The sequence below is a fragment of the Dromaius novaehollandiae genome, chromosome 2 (genome assembly GCF_036370855.1).
Source record: "Dromaius novaehollandiae isolate bDroNov1 chromosome 2, bDroNov1.hap1, whole genome shotgun sequence".
Taxonomy (NCBI): Eukaryota; Metazoa; Chordata; class Aves; order Casuariiformes; family Dromaiidae; genus Dromaius; species Dromaius novaehollandiae.
The window spans coordinates 100,092,585-100,109,504 of NC_088099.1; the positions used below are offsets into that span (position 1 = coordinate 100,092,585).

At 41.5% G+C, this 16,920-nt stretch overlaps 1 protein-coding gene across 6 annotated transcripts in view; it reads right to left on the bottom strand.

Moving 5' to 3' along the window:
• PHACTR1 (phosphatase and actin regulator 1) overlaps positions 1-16,920 on the bottom strand; it is a 316,301-nt gene that overhangs the window by 135,450 nt on the left and 163,931 nt on the right. The window contains exon 1 of one of the 6 annotated variants that reach the window (XM_026104782.2): positions 16,566-16,913. The exons of the other annotated variants lie outside the window; for them this stretch is intronic. The gene's annotated coding sequence lies outside the window, so the exon portion shown is untranslated. Of the gene's footprint in view, positions 1-16,565; positions 16,914-16,920 lie in introns of those variants that run through there. 6 annotated transcript variants of the gene reach the window in all.

A 16,920-nucleotide genomic window follows, 5' to 3' on the forward strand; every position in this document is an offset into this window, starting at 1 on the left:
TAGGTTTTATCTTGGATCATTTTTCAACACTCATTATTCATACTCAGATATATGATTATCTTAAAGGGCAGTTTATTTCACAAAGTTTGACTTTAAGCTTTCCTGGGAAACACCAATGGTGAAATTGTGCTTTCTGCTACATTTATGCAAATCTGTAGCAACAGGCTGGAAATCATTTTGGCCGTGAAGATGCAATCGACTAAACATACCATTTTATTTAATGATTATGCCTTTATATAAATGAAAAAATTAACAAAGTAATGCTGCTTATTCCCAATCCACATCCAACCAATCTTTTATTTTTCAAATTAGTTTCTAAGGATCTCCTGTTAAAGGTTTCCTTTGAACTCTACACCATGAATATTCCTGATGTTAGACTGCACACAGACTTATCCTAAAAGCTCTGCTCAGTACAAGAAGTAGAAGGGCCACGCGTCTTTTTGAAATGACAGTAAACCTGAAGAGCTACTCTAATTGCTGAGCACTTACGTCTTCTCTTTACCTGAACTGGAACACTTTCAATTTCAAAAAGCCTTGTTTTCCTTTCAGGAAAATGCTTCATTTTCCGCTCTTCCATTATCATCTGTAGTGTTATTTCCCTTTAATTTCCCTTTGCACCTAGAATTAATTTTCATCAGCCCTCCCTCTACTATTCGAATTGCCCATTTAAACGTTCCCTAACTTCTCAAGGTCTGTTTTCCAATAAAAGACAAGGCATGAAATGCAGCAGTCTAAATGCTGCCTTGCCAAACAGGGATGATATTACCTCTTTGGTTGACAACAGCTCCCACTGGATGGATGCATTTGCCATTGCAGCAATGGCACTGAATGGGTTGGCATAGTCAGTTTATGAGCCATGAAGAGACTGTCAGTATCTTTTCTTTGTATTTTAAGCAGCACTCACACATTCCAAATCTCTGATGATTATTACTGCTCCCCAGGTATGTATCGCTTTACATTGTATCTGTAAACTGAATCTCATGTCATTTGCATTTGCCCATTTTGGTACAGATATCAGATCACGCTTTAGCACTGCATTCTGCTGTGTTCTCTCTTTCACAGTGTACATGTTTCTCTTGCTGAACAGAAGTGCAAAGAATAGCTTTAGAGGTCTAATCCCTTTAGCACCCTGCTTTCGACTTCCTGCACATTTTGATGTAAAAGGTTAATTATTCACGCTGACTGCAATCTGAAAGCCATATTTTAACCTCTGAAAACTGTACTGCATGCATCCCTATGTCTTTACTGATACAAAATTTTTCAAAATGCTAAGTATTTTCTGTATTTTAACATAGTCTATAAGATTATAACTTGCAATAAAAGAGCCTTATCAGGTTATGTCATTAATAGCTACATAATCTCTTCCTACAAACCTTGTAATTACAGAAAATACGGATTATTAGATTTGACTAACATCAGCTATTTTGTCTATCCCTTATTGCTCCCATTACTCACTGTGTTTTCCATCTCTTAGCTGTTTATTGCATATAGATTTTGGGCTAAATCCACTGAACAGTGTAGAGTGCTACAGCTCCTAAGTTTTGTGTGCCTGGACATGGGGATAGAATCCAGAGACCTGCTTCAGGCATCAATATATGGAGACTCAGCTGCTCCAAAATGGGATCCAGAACAGCCACCAGGAGTGGAGTGCAACCAAAAGGCAGCCAGGAGAAAAACAGTGAGGGCAGTGGCAAATCAGAGATCTTACTTTTCTTGGGGCTACGGGAAGGCAATTACACACATAACAGGAATCCCTGCTTTGGACAGGAACTCCACCTCGAAAGGAAGTGAATTCTTTCCTTTCCTAAAGGGCCCTCAGGGAGAGGTGCACAGCTCCTGCTTTTAAGAAAGCAGAGGAAGTGGGATGGAAGGGGATGGCAAGGACTTTTCTGTTGCAGCCTTACAGCTAGAGTACTTGTTTAGGAGAAAGGAGAATCACAGGGTCGCTTTTATCCTCTGCTTGAGAAAGTTCAAGCCCACATCTCCCACTTGCCTTGGGAACACTAGCACACTTCACACAATGATGGATGGGAGAGTGCGATCCATCTCTCCTACTAAAACTGTGTTATTGTAAAGAGGAATTCAAAATCTACCATCTGAAATAAAATATGAGCGGAAGCATGGTCTCAAGAGTTAGTGCACGCGTCTGTGAGCACAAAGGCCCTTCTTCCAAGGCTATTTCTGGGCTTTACCCTGGATTAAATAACTCGTATCTCCTTCTCCTCCTCCACTCATGGATTAGAAAAACACTTCTGGTCACAGCTCCGATTTATTGAGAGCCTGATCCTGTCTGTTCGTGCACAAAGGAGAATAAGAGGGGGAAAGTGGCTTCCTCTCACTGTCACTTGCTTTTACTTCTGGTATTGGATACCTGTGTCACCATGGGAGAGAGGAGGTGAGGCGCTACCAGCTGGATCCTCTCCCCAGAAAGCAAAGGGAATGCATGGGTAGATGGAGCCCCACTAGCAGAGCTGCCTGGTCAGACAGCGAAAGGGAGCTATGCTGCAGCCTGTGAAGAACTGGCATAAATAACTCATGTTCTGGGGTAAATGGCAGGCTCCAAGCAGAATTTCCTATCTAGGGCATAGCCTCTAAGGTATCTTCATACTGTAATCACAGCTCCCATACTAAAAACTCTATTACAGAACAAATCTGGCCCTTTCTAAGTAACCATGACAAAAATAGGTTCTTGGAAAGCCCCAGACCATCATGCATAACCTGCAGTGAAACTGCCTTGAAGCACAAACATGTCAGGAGCTGGATGAACCCACATGCAGCCCATTCAGCTTCTGAGACTGAAAACACACCTGCAAGAAGACACCATTGACCTGCCCAATGACAGTTAGCTATGGCCTCTAGCACACAGTGTTAGAAGACTAAACCTCTTTAAACCTCCTTAAAATGTATTCTGCAGAGTCTACAAGAATGAGATTAAATCTCACAACTCCAGAAAATTCAGAGGAGAAAGCTGAACATGAGTCACACCCACAGGACTATTTGTAATTGAAGGCTCTTACATTATGTGCAATAAAAGAAATGCTACAAGGCAAAACAGCTTCAGTGGTGTTTGTGACTGTCACTTTACAAGCGGGCAGCTCCCACCACCACCAATAATTGGCCCAATACATGTAGGCAGAATTAAACACCGTGGCTCAGGGCTCCCAGCTCTACCTGTACATGTTTGTGTTGTTAAGAACCAGAGGCAATCCTAACTGTCTTTGAGTCATTGCCTGACTGATCAAATCTGGATTTAAGCCTCACCATAGCACAGGTTCTTTGTGAAACCCAAAGCTACGGAAGACAGAGAAACATATCTTCCCCAAGACAAGTCTTCAAATGTTGGGCATTCAATAAGAAAAATCGAACTCATTCAGTGAGAAAAATAGAACTGAAGCCCATGTATATTCAACTCCTACATTTCTTCTGATGAAGAGTTGTGGCGGACAGATGAATGAATTTTTTGCCTTAAACATTTCTTGGTGCATGGGGTGCAGGCAGGCCATAACCCCGAACAAGCCATCTGTCCCTGGCGGAAACAGGACTGGGCTGCTGCGACCCCCGAGATGGTCTCCCTGCGACCACCCAGAACACACCGAGCCTGCACTGAACGAGACCACAGTCGAGCAGAGACTTTGGGATCCGTTTTTAGCACAACTTCTATAAAACTTGCTTGGCATGAGTGGCTAAATTTGCTGAAGCCTTAGGCCGCACTCCCTAGTTTGGTGAGAAAGGGCCCCAGAGCTGGTGCAGGCGGGAACGATAAGGGAGTTACCAGCAATTTGCATTCCTGTGCACTGCTGAAACAGTGCTAATTGCTGGAGTTACCACCTCTTTGTCAAGACCTTGAGAGATGATGGTGGGACCCAAGGAAGGAAGACACACCTGTCTGCAGAAACTGCAACAGAAAAGATAAGGGAGAAAAGAAACAGCCTGCCTAGGAACAACGATGAGATCCAATAAGGAGCAGGAGACCCCAGACTCAAAAATTACTATTGGTCTGAACTACCACGTGGGGGGGTGGGAAACTTAATTTGAAAAAGCTATAATTGCCCAGGGATCTCTTTGTTCAGGGTCCCTCTTTGGAGGTACCCAACTCGAGCTGTAACCACTGCACGCGTGTCATTCCGAGCTAACCTAGGGTCGGACCCAACTCGAGTTGTAATTACTGCACGCGCACCACCAAAACTTACACCCAGGGTGAAGAGGACCCACCTACCACCAGACGGGAGCCCCCCCCCACTGCCGAGACTCCCAAAGGAAGAGGACCAGCAGGACGCCGCTGGATCCACGGGTGGTGATATCTTTCTCTCTCTCTCTCTCTCTTTCCCCCTCTCTTTTGTTGAATGTTGGTAAGATCTGTTTTTGTCTAGCTAGTTGCAGTATTCGCCATTGAATTATCCTATTTGACCACATGCCTTATCTTTGTGTTAATAAATCTTAAAACCGGTTGGCTGGTGTCGTTTCACCTTAATTCAGTCCAAGGGCATCACGAACTTGGTCGTTTGGCCCCAAGGGGAGGGAGGTCGTCCTGAACGACTCCTTTCGGGCCGCGACAAGAGTTAGTCTAGTACATTTTTTCGTAAGTTCTATTTCACAGAAGGACTTGCTACCTTGAAGTGTCTTCTTGAGGGGGCTGGTATTGATTACATTGTCATGGCTGGATTTGTCTCTCATACCTGCCTGAACTGGAAATTCTACTCAGTTACAAAATATAAAAGTGATCCAAGGACAGAATCCGGTACAGGCTTGTTGATCAAAAACATTTTGCTAGGCTTCTCCTACCTGCAGATAATTTTCCTAACTGCCATTTGGATGGATGCAGACACGCTCACACTGAATAGTACCTTGCTCTACAGGCCCCTCAATGGGAATCAGTGGGAAGTTCTCCCTGCATAAAGTGTTCAGCCTTTGAGAAAATGGACAACTAACTCTAAACGCTGCCTGTTTATTTTGAGAAACCCTGGAATTAAATATTTAAATGCATATAATTTCTTAGGGACTTTCAATCAACTGAGAAATTTCTGATCTTTATCTTCTGAAGTTCTCATAAGTAGAAATAGCCAATACTTTTATTTTACTAAAAATGTGAGCTTTAGAAGACACATCTTTAGATTATTCAGAAACCTGAGAGGGGTATGCGCTCTTATTAAAAGTAATCCCTTTCAGGAAATGGCATTACAAACATAAAATATAGCAGACCTTCTAAACACAATGATATCATTTTACCACTATCATTATACAGACTAAAAAACCCAAGTTTTTAATTACTACCATGGCCAGGAGAAAAGGAACAAAGTAACTAGTTGAGGAGCTAAGCAGTTCAGACCATTCCCTTGTAATCTCTACATTGCTTCTCTTGGGAAAAATAAAATTCTATTTCTGTTCTTTAAAGAATTTGATAGGATGTTGGCCAAGAGGAAAAGAGTAATTATACCAAATGGTACATTTATAATGAACCTGAATATGAGTTAAAAAAATCACTAACAACCTAGCAAAAAATATGTTTCACTGGACTCCGAAAAGAGACAGTCCGTTCAGGAATTAAAAGAAAGGACCATATATTTGTGCTTTGAATAGCTAAATGTAGATATATACGGTCTGTTCTAATTGTCACTACAGCTAGTGGGAATTCTTTTGTTGATTCAAATGAAGGTTAGTTTAGGCCCTTAATTGTGGTGGAAGTTCAGTTTAGGTCCTTATGGTAGAGGCTTAAATTTCAGAGCTGAATACTCAGAGGGAGGAAAAATGCCCATGGCTCCTTTAAAATCATGAATAAAGCACGGCGGGCTGTTGGCTAAAATACCCTGAGTATTTTTGTGTGGTTTTCACAGCTGTGATTTCACTTTTTTCACCCACTCTTTTTAGCATTAAGTTCTAGGATGCCTCATGGTTGCTGAGCTCTGCAGGCTATTGTTCTTGCTCATTAGATAGAGGAAAGCCTCTGGTTTCAGTTCATTCTGGCTACTCTAGACACTACAGAACCATCTGCCTTTAACATATGATGGAAGCAAGGTAATCAAATTGCTACCTAATCTGCCTAAGAAACATCACAGTCAAAGAAAGAATCTATGCTCATATCTTTAACTTCATGAATAATTCCAAGTCCAGCAACCAGAAATAGCTCAGAAAATGAGAAAGTGATTAGATCAGAGCTAAGGGACAAAAATACTACAGGGAACCAAGAAAACATTGAAAAAGCTACTGAAACAGCTCCATCACTTTTATGCATGGAAATAATGTTAGCAGAGAGTTAACAGATTAAATCCTGACTGTACTGAAATGAATGGCAAAGGTCACAAAGAGTAGGATTACCTTCCCAAGCCATCTAGTGACTGGACTACAGTCTTGGGAATTAGGGATATATTTTGTCCTCAGGTCTATCAAAACAGCTTCGTAAATGAAGACAAAGTATGGCTTTCTGCTTTTTGCATGAGATGAGCCCATTAATGAGAAAAGCACAAGGGGGCAAGGAAGAAGAATACGTTATGCGTAGTCCCTCAGGCTGGTAGGATGCTGAAACATGCCTCCTTCTGACTGTTGTCAGAGGACTTTGTTGGCCAAAGCCGTAAAACGGACCTTTCTGGGAAGTTAAAATTCACCTACAGAAAAACAAATTGGCAGAGAAGGCATTACGGCATGGTCTTAACGAGTGCTTTCCTTTGTGTTTCTGGGAACAACCCCTTTCTGCGGCGTTTGAGAGAGTGAGCAATGGCGTGCTGTGCGCCGTGAATGCGAGTGGGGCACGCCAGCGGCGTGCCAGGGTGTCCCTATACAGAGCCACTTGCCTGTGAAATTTGACAGTCCAGTTCATTTTGCAGCATTGTGAGGGTAGCTCTAATAGAGGCTTCCAGGAGATCTCATTTCAATACAGAAATAGGATAAAGCCCCAACAAAATATAGACATTCCTTACAATAAAACAAAGCTATCCTTTTTCACCTCTTCATGGCTGGCGCTAGACAAAGCCTAAGCAACTAACTGATGAAATCTGATTTCCCTAAACCATAAAATTTCTTGTCACAAAGTTATCAAGCTTATCTGCTACGAAGCAGATTAAAAACAAAAAACAAAAAACAAAAAGAAGCCTTTCTGAGTGTTTTTGGCAATATAAATTGCCTGTCTCCACATAACCAATGGGGAACACTGTTCTCAATTTTAAGTACTGAATTCTTTTGGACAAAATATCTGCACAGCGTTCTCAGAGTATCAACACGGACTTACGACACGGACTGCTGACATTAGGGACCAGGGATATGGTCCATATCGTTGTGAATATACAGACCACAAATACTTCAGAGAAGCTTTCTAATACATGGACTGTGGATGCAATAGACTACCAAGCCTGGCTCATCTCCTAAGGATGCTGTTAATTGCTATGTGCTATGCTAATTATTTATTTTAACACCTCCAAAGCACTCAAGTCTGCTTAGCAACATTTCAATCTCTTGATTCTTGAATCTGTATTAAAAAGATAGCTAACATTCAAGAGTACTGTAACTGTGTTGTAGCTGTACATTCTTCAGCCCATAGGCTGAAGGTAAAGAATATTGTTTTCAGTGATTTCTAACAAAACCTAGGGATGTCTTTCTTGAAATGACCCGGTTTTCTCAGTTTTACTGTCATTACACTTCTGCACTTCCAGACCAGGAAAGGATTTAAAATATCATTGCTCTGATTTTTCAAGCAGATAATAAACTTCTCTTAGGAGGTTAAGTGAAACAGAAACCATTCTCAGCTACCAGAATCTCCCAAGATAAATTAAATAACTGGATCTGTTTTAATTTTATTCCCTATACTCATACTGCACAAAGCCATTAGACTAACGGCCTGAAAAACTTCAGACAAAAGATGACAGAGGGCAAGATCCTTCTCTTACGTGGTGATAGGGGAGGGCAGCTCCTAGTCTTGGGCTAGACACCTCAGAGTGGGGGGAAGGAAAGAGAATATTTGAAGTACACTTTACCTCTGTTCCAAAATGTCCCACCTAACAGATAGGCTGGGCCTTGCACAAAGGGATGTATATGTTAAATTGCAACCCTCAGGCCATGGAGAGCCAGTAAGTAGTTTAGATTGGACACCTCCCCTAGTTATTGACAAAGAAATGGGTAAGATGATAGTAACCTCAATTACGCAGAACAGGGTATTGGAGTCTCTGTCTCTCTCATCCTTGGTCAGTGTCCTGATCAGGCTATAAAACATAGGTATGCACAGAAACTCCTCCCACTCCTTTCTCTTTGGACATTTTTTAAACAGTTTTATTTTTCTAGAAAAAAACACCACCACCCAAAGCTAGGAAATGTTTGGTTTTTATTCCTTTGTGGGATTAAAGCATATTTTGAAACCTTAAAAGTATTTAGTATCTATGCAGAGGAAATTTCCAAAGACTGTCTGTCAGGTATGGTCAGCTCCTATTATTAATGGTTTTGTGTCTTTTCCCCACTTTGGGTCAGGAGCTTTTCATCACAGAGGAACAGTGCTTGTCCATCTGCCCATGCAATCATGAGTTCTCTCTCGATGGTGTATCTTCATGATGGCTGATGGGCACTGTGTTTTTGGAGTATCTTTTAGAAAGGGTGGCAGGGCATAAATAAGCTAGAATGGTATGTCTAGCGGTTCCAAGGAAGTCATAGTAGGTGGTTTCAAAATCACCACTTTTATCTTTGATTCAAATTATACTGTGTGTTCATTGTTGCTCAGAGCAACAGCATAATTTATCTTTTTTAAATCTTGGTCTCTTCCAATGGCAGAGGCTCTGCTAGATCTGCTTCCTCTTGATTAAGATAGAGCCAAAACCAGAGACAGATGATAGCAACAAGGTCAGGCATTACTTTATTCTTCTCTGCCTGATCCTTCTTCCTGAGACAAGGAGACCAAAAGCAACAGAACAGTGGAGATCCATGCCACTTCAGAAGAGCCAAAAAACAGTAAGAGGACAATTTCCCAGCACATAGGGATGGCAAGGCCATTTTTTTTTCTTTCCCAGAAGTGTGCTAACCAAATCACATAGGAAAGATAGGGTCTCCAAGTATGTCCCAACTTTGTCTCTTTGCAATTTTGTTGCATCCACGTGGACAATGGCAAACATCACAGTACCCTTCAGTTTCTGAGAAAGTGATAGCAACATCTAGCCAGGGCTGTCCTAACTGCTGTACACTCTGGTATTGCTCTTCAGGTGTCCCAGTGCTCTGATGCTGGGTTTTGGCTAATATGTTTGGAAAGTTACATGAAAGCTGTCATCAAAGATTTAACAGACTACAAACTCATCCAGTTATTCTTAAGACATCCTGGCAGACGGGTAGCAAGGTGGTACCACATACATTTATATTGTGCTCCTGAAATTATGTTCTGTCTAATTGGTGGTTGAATAAGGCGACAACAATATGAAACCAAGTTTAGGCTGCCTGACTACTAACAAGACAATCTTAGGAAATACAAAGGAATAGCTATCACCTATCAGAAGGTATCATAATGGCACAGACAAACTGATGCAAGTAGTACTGGTTACACATTAAAAGAAAGAAACAAAAAGACGAAAGAAAGAGGAGTCACATGCCAGAATACAGAATTGGATTATCTCTTCTGATTACTTCCCTACATACCCAGTATTTCTTTGTTGCTTAGCTCAGACTGGTAGTGATGTTATTGATGAATGATATGCCAATAATTGATTTAAAGTGAACTACTTCCATGTACCACATTTTTTCATTAAAGCATTTCAAGTTTTAAGAAAGAAACAGACCAACTATACAAAACATCCTCTGAGGGAAACTTCTTCGCAAGTAACAGAAGTACTCAGAAAAGACAAAACACAGAAAAGGAAACTTACTGCACACCTTGGCAGGGATCAGAGCATGAAAATAAGATGGTAGGACATAGGGATGGTACAAAAAGATATGGAAAGCAAAGCTTGTTTGGCCTGGTCTGTCAGGCTGACTTGATGGTCTGTCTCAAAGGTATCAATATCAGATGGTTTGAGAGAAGGTGAAGTAAGGGACATGGGCAACTACAGAATAACATGCTCCAAGGAAACTATCTTCTCAAACTCCATCAGTGAATGATAAGGTATTGCTCTGAAGCATGAAAACTGATGATACAGACTTTATAAACATATCTATATCTTATGATAGATACTGAAGAGAAGCAAACATCTAATCTCTTCATAGGGATTGGCCCTTTTTGGCCCACTGTCTCCCTTTACATACGGAAAACTTGTGGCCTTTTGTAATTTAGCAATTAGATGTGTCAGAACTACAAGACAGAACTAACTTGACACAGAATAACTAAAACTAGGCACAGTGCTCAAGATGAAGACAAATAGTTAAAGAATAGCATTATTATTAAACATAGGAAATGTGTTCTGTTGTTTTCATCGCACTCGATGGCATTTTGTGTGCTTTTTTAAACTCCCCACACAGTGTTCAGGGTTGCCCTGATCTTTGTATTTAAATGGCTTGCTTACATATCACAATACTTTAAACTTTGTTCTCAGAATAGAGAACAGGATAGATAATGAGATGCTATCAAAAGATGACATCCGAGTCACAGCTTTGAAAAGAGAGACGTCAACGGGAAGAGATGAGACTGAAACAAGCTAGCCAACTGCTCTCAACTGCTCTCTAAAGACACTAAGAACTGGAGCATTCTCTCTATCAGCGTCTTTGTGCCAGCACCGTGTAATAAAAATGAGATGGGGTCTGAGCTAGTGTGAGCAATTCCGTCATTTTTTGTCATTTCCTAAAACTCAAATCAGTGACACACATACAGAATTCCCAGAAAAGTTTGCTAATGTTTCTTCTGTAGGGGCACAGGAATTTTCACTGGAAAACACAGGGCTTAGACCTGTGATTGTGTAAGCTTGACCAAGACTCAGTTACATTTTTTTCTTTTTTTCGCCATGCTATCAAATTTATCCAAATGAAGAACGCACTTGTAACCCACATTTTTCCTACAGTTTCAGTCAAATAATGTAAATTCTATTGCCATTTTGGCCAAGGTATCTTCCAGGGATCTTCAAAAGGGGCCCAGAGCTCTGCTGGGAGAGAGTCTGTCCAGCCTTGCCAGTGAATTGCCCATTGTCAGCCACAGCATAGAATTGCCTGGAATTGTACACAGCTGACTTATTTTGAGGCTAGAAGTTTTTGCTACAGGCAAATAACCAGGATATGAATTATTCATTGCAGAGATGCACATGAGCAATTAATGGCTTGCCCCAGGCTTGGTGGTGTTCCTTTAGCTTTATTTTGGGACATAAAGATAGGAAACGTAATCTCTTCTCTCTTCCCCACCCCTTTTCTCTTCTTTGCCTGCAGAGCAACCAACTGAAATAATTTCCATTTCTAATGTTTAGGGAAAGCATCACATATCACTGGCCAGCCCTTTGCAGTTGCTACTCTCAAACACGTAAGCCAGACATACCCTGCCATGTAACTCTAATTGATCTTTTTCTTCCTCCTCTCTTTCTCCCTTCTCTCCTTCCTGCATGCAGGCCATGTACAACTGCATCAGCACAACGCAGTTTGGTTAGTCACTGATTGGAGTAACAAAATGACAAGGGACTGATGAGTTTTTGTTAGTTGCTAATGTGCGAGATGCACGGAAGGGAGCGGAGCACTGGGCCGCTGCCATCCCTGCTCTCTGGCCAGCAGAAACCACCAGCTCTGAGAAACTGCCCAGGGGGACGGCGCTGCCGCACGCGCAGGACCAAAGGATCCCACTGAGGCAGGGCAGTTTCCCCCCACACAGGGTGGCCTGCCTTTCTTGGGCCTTTGCCATGTGTAAATTACCATATGTAAAAAAACCCAAACAAACTCCTTTTTCCTAGAAAGGAACATTTATTCTCGCCCTGCAAAATGCTGGGAGTTTTCTTCCAGAGCAGAAGGGACACCAGTGGGAGCTACGTGGACTTCAGGCCTTCCAGCAGCCTGTTTGGGATACAGGGAGGGTATCTTTGTGCAACCTCATCAGCTTTCCCTAGCATGCCACCATATTCACCCCAAATCAGACAATACAGACCTCAAGTGACAAAAATAAACCAGTTTTACATTTTGACCGGCACTGTCAAGAAAACATATTTCACTCTGCAGTGTTTGCCCATGCCTTTCTTCCTTTTTTTAAGGTAACTATCCCTCAGAGACTAAATCCACACATTGCATAATTATATAGTCTGTCGAAACATCAGGTGTGTTTTTCTGCTTCCTACGCCTCACAGCAGGATCAGGTATGCTGGTTTTTTTCCTGCTTTTCCATTCTGTGTAGTCTAATTTCTTTTCTCCAAAATATTTTAGGATTTTGAACAGGTACAACTGTAAATGACTGCAATGCCTCATAGCCACATACTGTGCTCACTCTGGAGATGGTAATGGAAGAGCAGCTACTGCCTGAAATACTGTGAGAATTAGTGGAAGAAAACTTATTTTTATATACAGCTCTTGCAGGGCTTATGGCTTGTCTAGAAGATAACTATTTCATTTAATAATTACTTTTGTAGGTAGCAAAAAAAAATCACCTCAGAGACAATCATCTCCTAAGTGATGATAAAGTAAATGTTCTCAGAAGTTCCCAGCTGAAAAACAACAGAACCAAGAGTCTTCAATTGCAAATGGGAATTGCAAAAAAAAACAAAAAAACAAACAAAAAACCCCCCAAAACCCACTTTCCATTTTGAAACAATATTTATCTGGAAGCTCTGGAAAAAGGATGACAGCAGAAAAATGAGTGCTGGAGTTCCTGTGGTGGCAGTATCTCAGTCCACACTGATTTTCATACATATATATAAGATAATCGATCATCTACACTTAAACAGCAAAAATTGAAGTATAGGAGTATATGATGAGCAGACTGGATATGAGTTCTGGATGAAACCTTCAGGGTATATTTATTCTTAATATTATTTATATTTCTAATATACTTGTACCTAGAGCCCCACAGTTTGAGGTACTAGGAGTGCGAACAGCAAGAGACAGCCCTCTTTTTTCTCTAAAGGACACACAGTCTATTTATAGATCAGTGGGCAGGTGAAAGGAAATCCTATTATCTCCATTTTACAGACATGGAACTTGGGTACCAAGCAGCACAAAGACAGACTCGTCCAAAGCCTCGCAGGGCTCCTTTGCAGCGGTGGGAATTGAATTGAGAACTCCGGAGTTTTAATCTGTCACTGTAACAAAAAACACCTTTCTCTGTGCAGACCCTCTCTTTCAGTACACATTTAGATAGCTGTTCTCCGCTTTATTTTTCTTGTCAGATTCTTTGCATAAAAATCAATAGTATCCCAGTTCACTTGCTGAACTCTCTTTCTCTCAGATCATTTCTGGGGTGCTTTGAAACCTCTACTGTTTTCTCTAACCACAGTAAAGAATCGATGTGTCTAAACTAGGATTCAGACACAGGCTCAGACTTCTGCAAGAGGCTGAGGGGATTTGGATTCAGTGTTCACTGTATGAACACCTTAAATAAAAGCCAGCCAATCTCTTCTCTCTCTATTTGTCCCTCTGACTAATGCTACCCTGCGCATCAAGTGCATCACTGACTATGACCCAGTAATGCCACCAACCTCCCCTGACACCACTGAAATCAGTATGTTTAGAAGGGCTCTGTACGTACCAGGAGATGTTCAGCACGGTGCTGTCCCAACACACCTGGCTCTCTTGTAGCTCTATTTCCCTGTTCTCTCCAAGGTTATCAGCCGCTTTCTCATGTTCCATTTAAGAAGGTAGTGGCATTCCCCCTCATCTCTCTGGCACTTTCAAAATACCTTCAACTTCTGTTGTCTCCCCATTTCCTGTCTGTCTTTTTTTGGGACTTTTGTAACTCTTTACTATCCTGCCTCCCCCCGCATTTCCCATCCTGCATGCCTCTGGTGGCATTCAGTGCTCTGTCCTGATCTTCTGTGGCTCTTTTATTCCTTGCGGTGACTCAGACCTTTCCACACTTGACCGCTCCCTCTCAGTTTGGCCTACCATGTCCGACCGCTTTCCTGACATTGTCCTGGATGTCCTGGGCCACCCAAACTTCACAGGATGTAACCAAGCACCTCATTTACCCTCACACACAGTCTATTTCTTCTTCTCCTTTTTCAACACTTTTTTGCTATTCTGTCACCCAGAATCTCCATACTGGTGCTTTACGCACTCCTCTCTTCTGCTTTCTATTTTCTGACTAACATAGCATTAAATGCATCCTTTCCCTTCTGTCTGATGGCTACAACATCTGCCACCTTCATCTGCATGACTCCTGCCCCTCTCTGGGCTTCTCACTGCTCATTTTCTCATCAAAACGTCGCATCAGCATCAATCCCCCTTACCTTTACTTCAGTGAGTCCATCTGCATGTCCAAATTCCTTCACTGACTTCTCTCCAGATTACAGGACCTTCCTTACAAGAGATGGTACAACTCAGCACCTCCCTCCCATCTTTTCCTTAGGTTACACTTCCCTCTCTTCTGCTTTTCTCCTAGTCATGCCTTTTGCCAGATCAGCTAGGGCTTTAGAATGATTTCCCTCTTTTTCAGCATGAATTTTCCTTCTCCAGTCCTGCCAGTGCAGTAATACAATGAGAACATGTACAGTAAGATCATGACTAGCAAACAGGAATTACTCATAATTGGAGTTGGAGGACATTATTTCAATGGTATCCCACTGACTTGCATATGTTATAAGGGATGAATCTTGATCTCTGTACATAGTTTCAACAAATGAATTAAAATAGTTGCTCAGGTCACAGGACACCCACCCAGTACTTTAGGGTACTCTAGGGCACTTTCAGGCCTGCAAGACCACTCATTATATATATATACATATACACACACACGTGCACATAGACACATATATAAACATATACATATACATATATATATATATGTTCGGCTAACAGGTCAAGGCAGTCCACAGTGGAAAAAGATGTGTATTTCTATTATAGAAAATGCTAACTGGTCCTCTCTCCAGGTGCTCTTCAGGTTGTGCCACTGTGAGGATGCACAGACCTCTTGGGATCCTCACAGACTTCTCTGCATCTGGGCTGGTTACAGATTTCCACCTGTTACCTTTCACCTTTAAAGGTAGCTGTTATGCCTTTATCTTTCTGGCCAATATTATGATCACATGATCACATGACAATTTCAGTTCATAAAATCCTTTCCCTCCAAACCCCAAAAGGTCTAGAATTGGTATTAACCTATGGAAAGGTTGGCAATTTTCAATTCTAAACAATGTATCAGAGTCAAGCCAGTGAACATGCTCAGCCGGCCTAGCTAGGGCTACAGTTTCGTCACTTTCTAGCACTCTGCAAGAAACTCATAGCTGCCTGTGCTGATAGCAAAGAAAGAATTAAAAGTTGTACCAGTATTGTGCCTTTTTTAAATGATGACCATCAAAAACTACTTGCATGAGGTGGAATGAACTCCTACCCCATGGTACTAGCGGTAAGGTGTCTCAGGGTATCTAACAGTTTGAAGCTACACAATCAAACATAAAAGGAAGCCAAGTAATTTAATGTATACCTATTAGTCTGCTAAGAGATACAAGTAATTGAAGTTGTACATTCATAAGTATACCACATACATACATATACATTAAAAAAGGAGGGAAGCAGTGTTCTCTTGCTGTGATAAGATTTAAAGTACAAGGTTGCAAGAAAACAGCAAAAGATGTTGATGCAATCAAGTTTCAGGTCAATTCAAACAATCTAGAAAAACATATTTTTAACAAGTGGCTTCATCTCCTTTAAGGATAAATAAAGCATGCTAATAGTGTAAAATACCTGCTGCTGTGCATATCCCTTCATTTAATATCTGTGGGGCTTGCTGTCACCAGCAGCACATAAGAGGAAAGAAAACACTCAACATTTTGTATAGCATTCAAATTCTTCCCTGGGCTCTAACAGCATCAGCAGCAAGAGTGCTTAACCCACTGTGGGTTTCCAGGCTTCTCAGGCTATCTCCCCACTTTACACTGAGGCAATTCTGTGCAGCTTTAGCTGCAGTTTAATCAAAGAAAACTATAATTACACTAGCAGGACTCTAATTCTGAAGGGACATTAGCAAAACTGTAGTTACTTCATTAAACTGCAGACCTATGGCTGACAAAGGATCATCAGATCCCAAATAATATTTTGCTCTTCTGTATAGAAGAAACTAAGCCAGCTTTGGTTAATTAAAACATAATAATAATCAGCCTCAGTGTCAAAAGCTGGAAAACAAGGTGCCTACAACTATCGAGAAACCTCACCTCAGCTCAGAAAATAACAATTTCATATTCGCATTCACCATAAATAAAACCTTTCCCTGACCTTCAGAAAATGAGAGCTACCTACTACATCAGCTAACAGGGAGTTCTGAGCCAAGTGTCTTCAAACCTGAGCTAAAATGTAAAACCACACAGCAAAACGAAGTAATACAACATCGAACAAGACTGTGGGGTAACATCTGCGAGGCTGGTTCTCGCCTGGATGGTTTTACGCTTCTCTTAGTTCTCAGTTTCTCCCAAATGCCGACTTTGGCAAAACGCAAGCACTTTGTCATTGTTCTCTTCAAAACATTTGCATTTACAAAAACATAGAAAGCATATACTCACCTGCAGCAACCCCGGTGATTGATTGCACCGTCACTCTCTGAATACCCTGTGGAGGTTTTGCTCAGTCCAACAAGGAGAGGGGGAGGGGATGAAAACAGTTGTCTGACGAAGAACACTACATTAATTTCAATAAAAACACAATTCCCCCCATGCCTGTGACAGCATGGTGAAAATCCTGCTAGCTGGGCTCCTTGTACACCAGTCCTTCCGATACTGAGCGGAGCCAAGCAAACTCGACTGCAGCACGACGAGGAAAAAGTTGATGTACCAAGGCAGAAACGCTGACTTAAAATTCATGGGAATGATAGCAAACCACAATCAATACACACAGCAATTTCTATAGCAACTAGGGGAA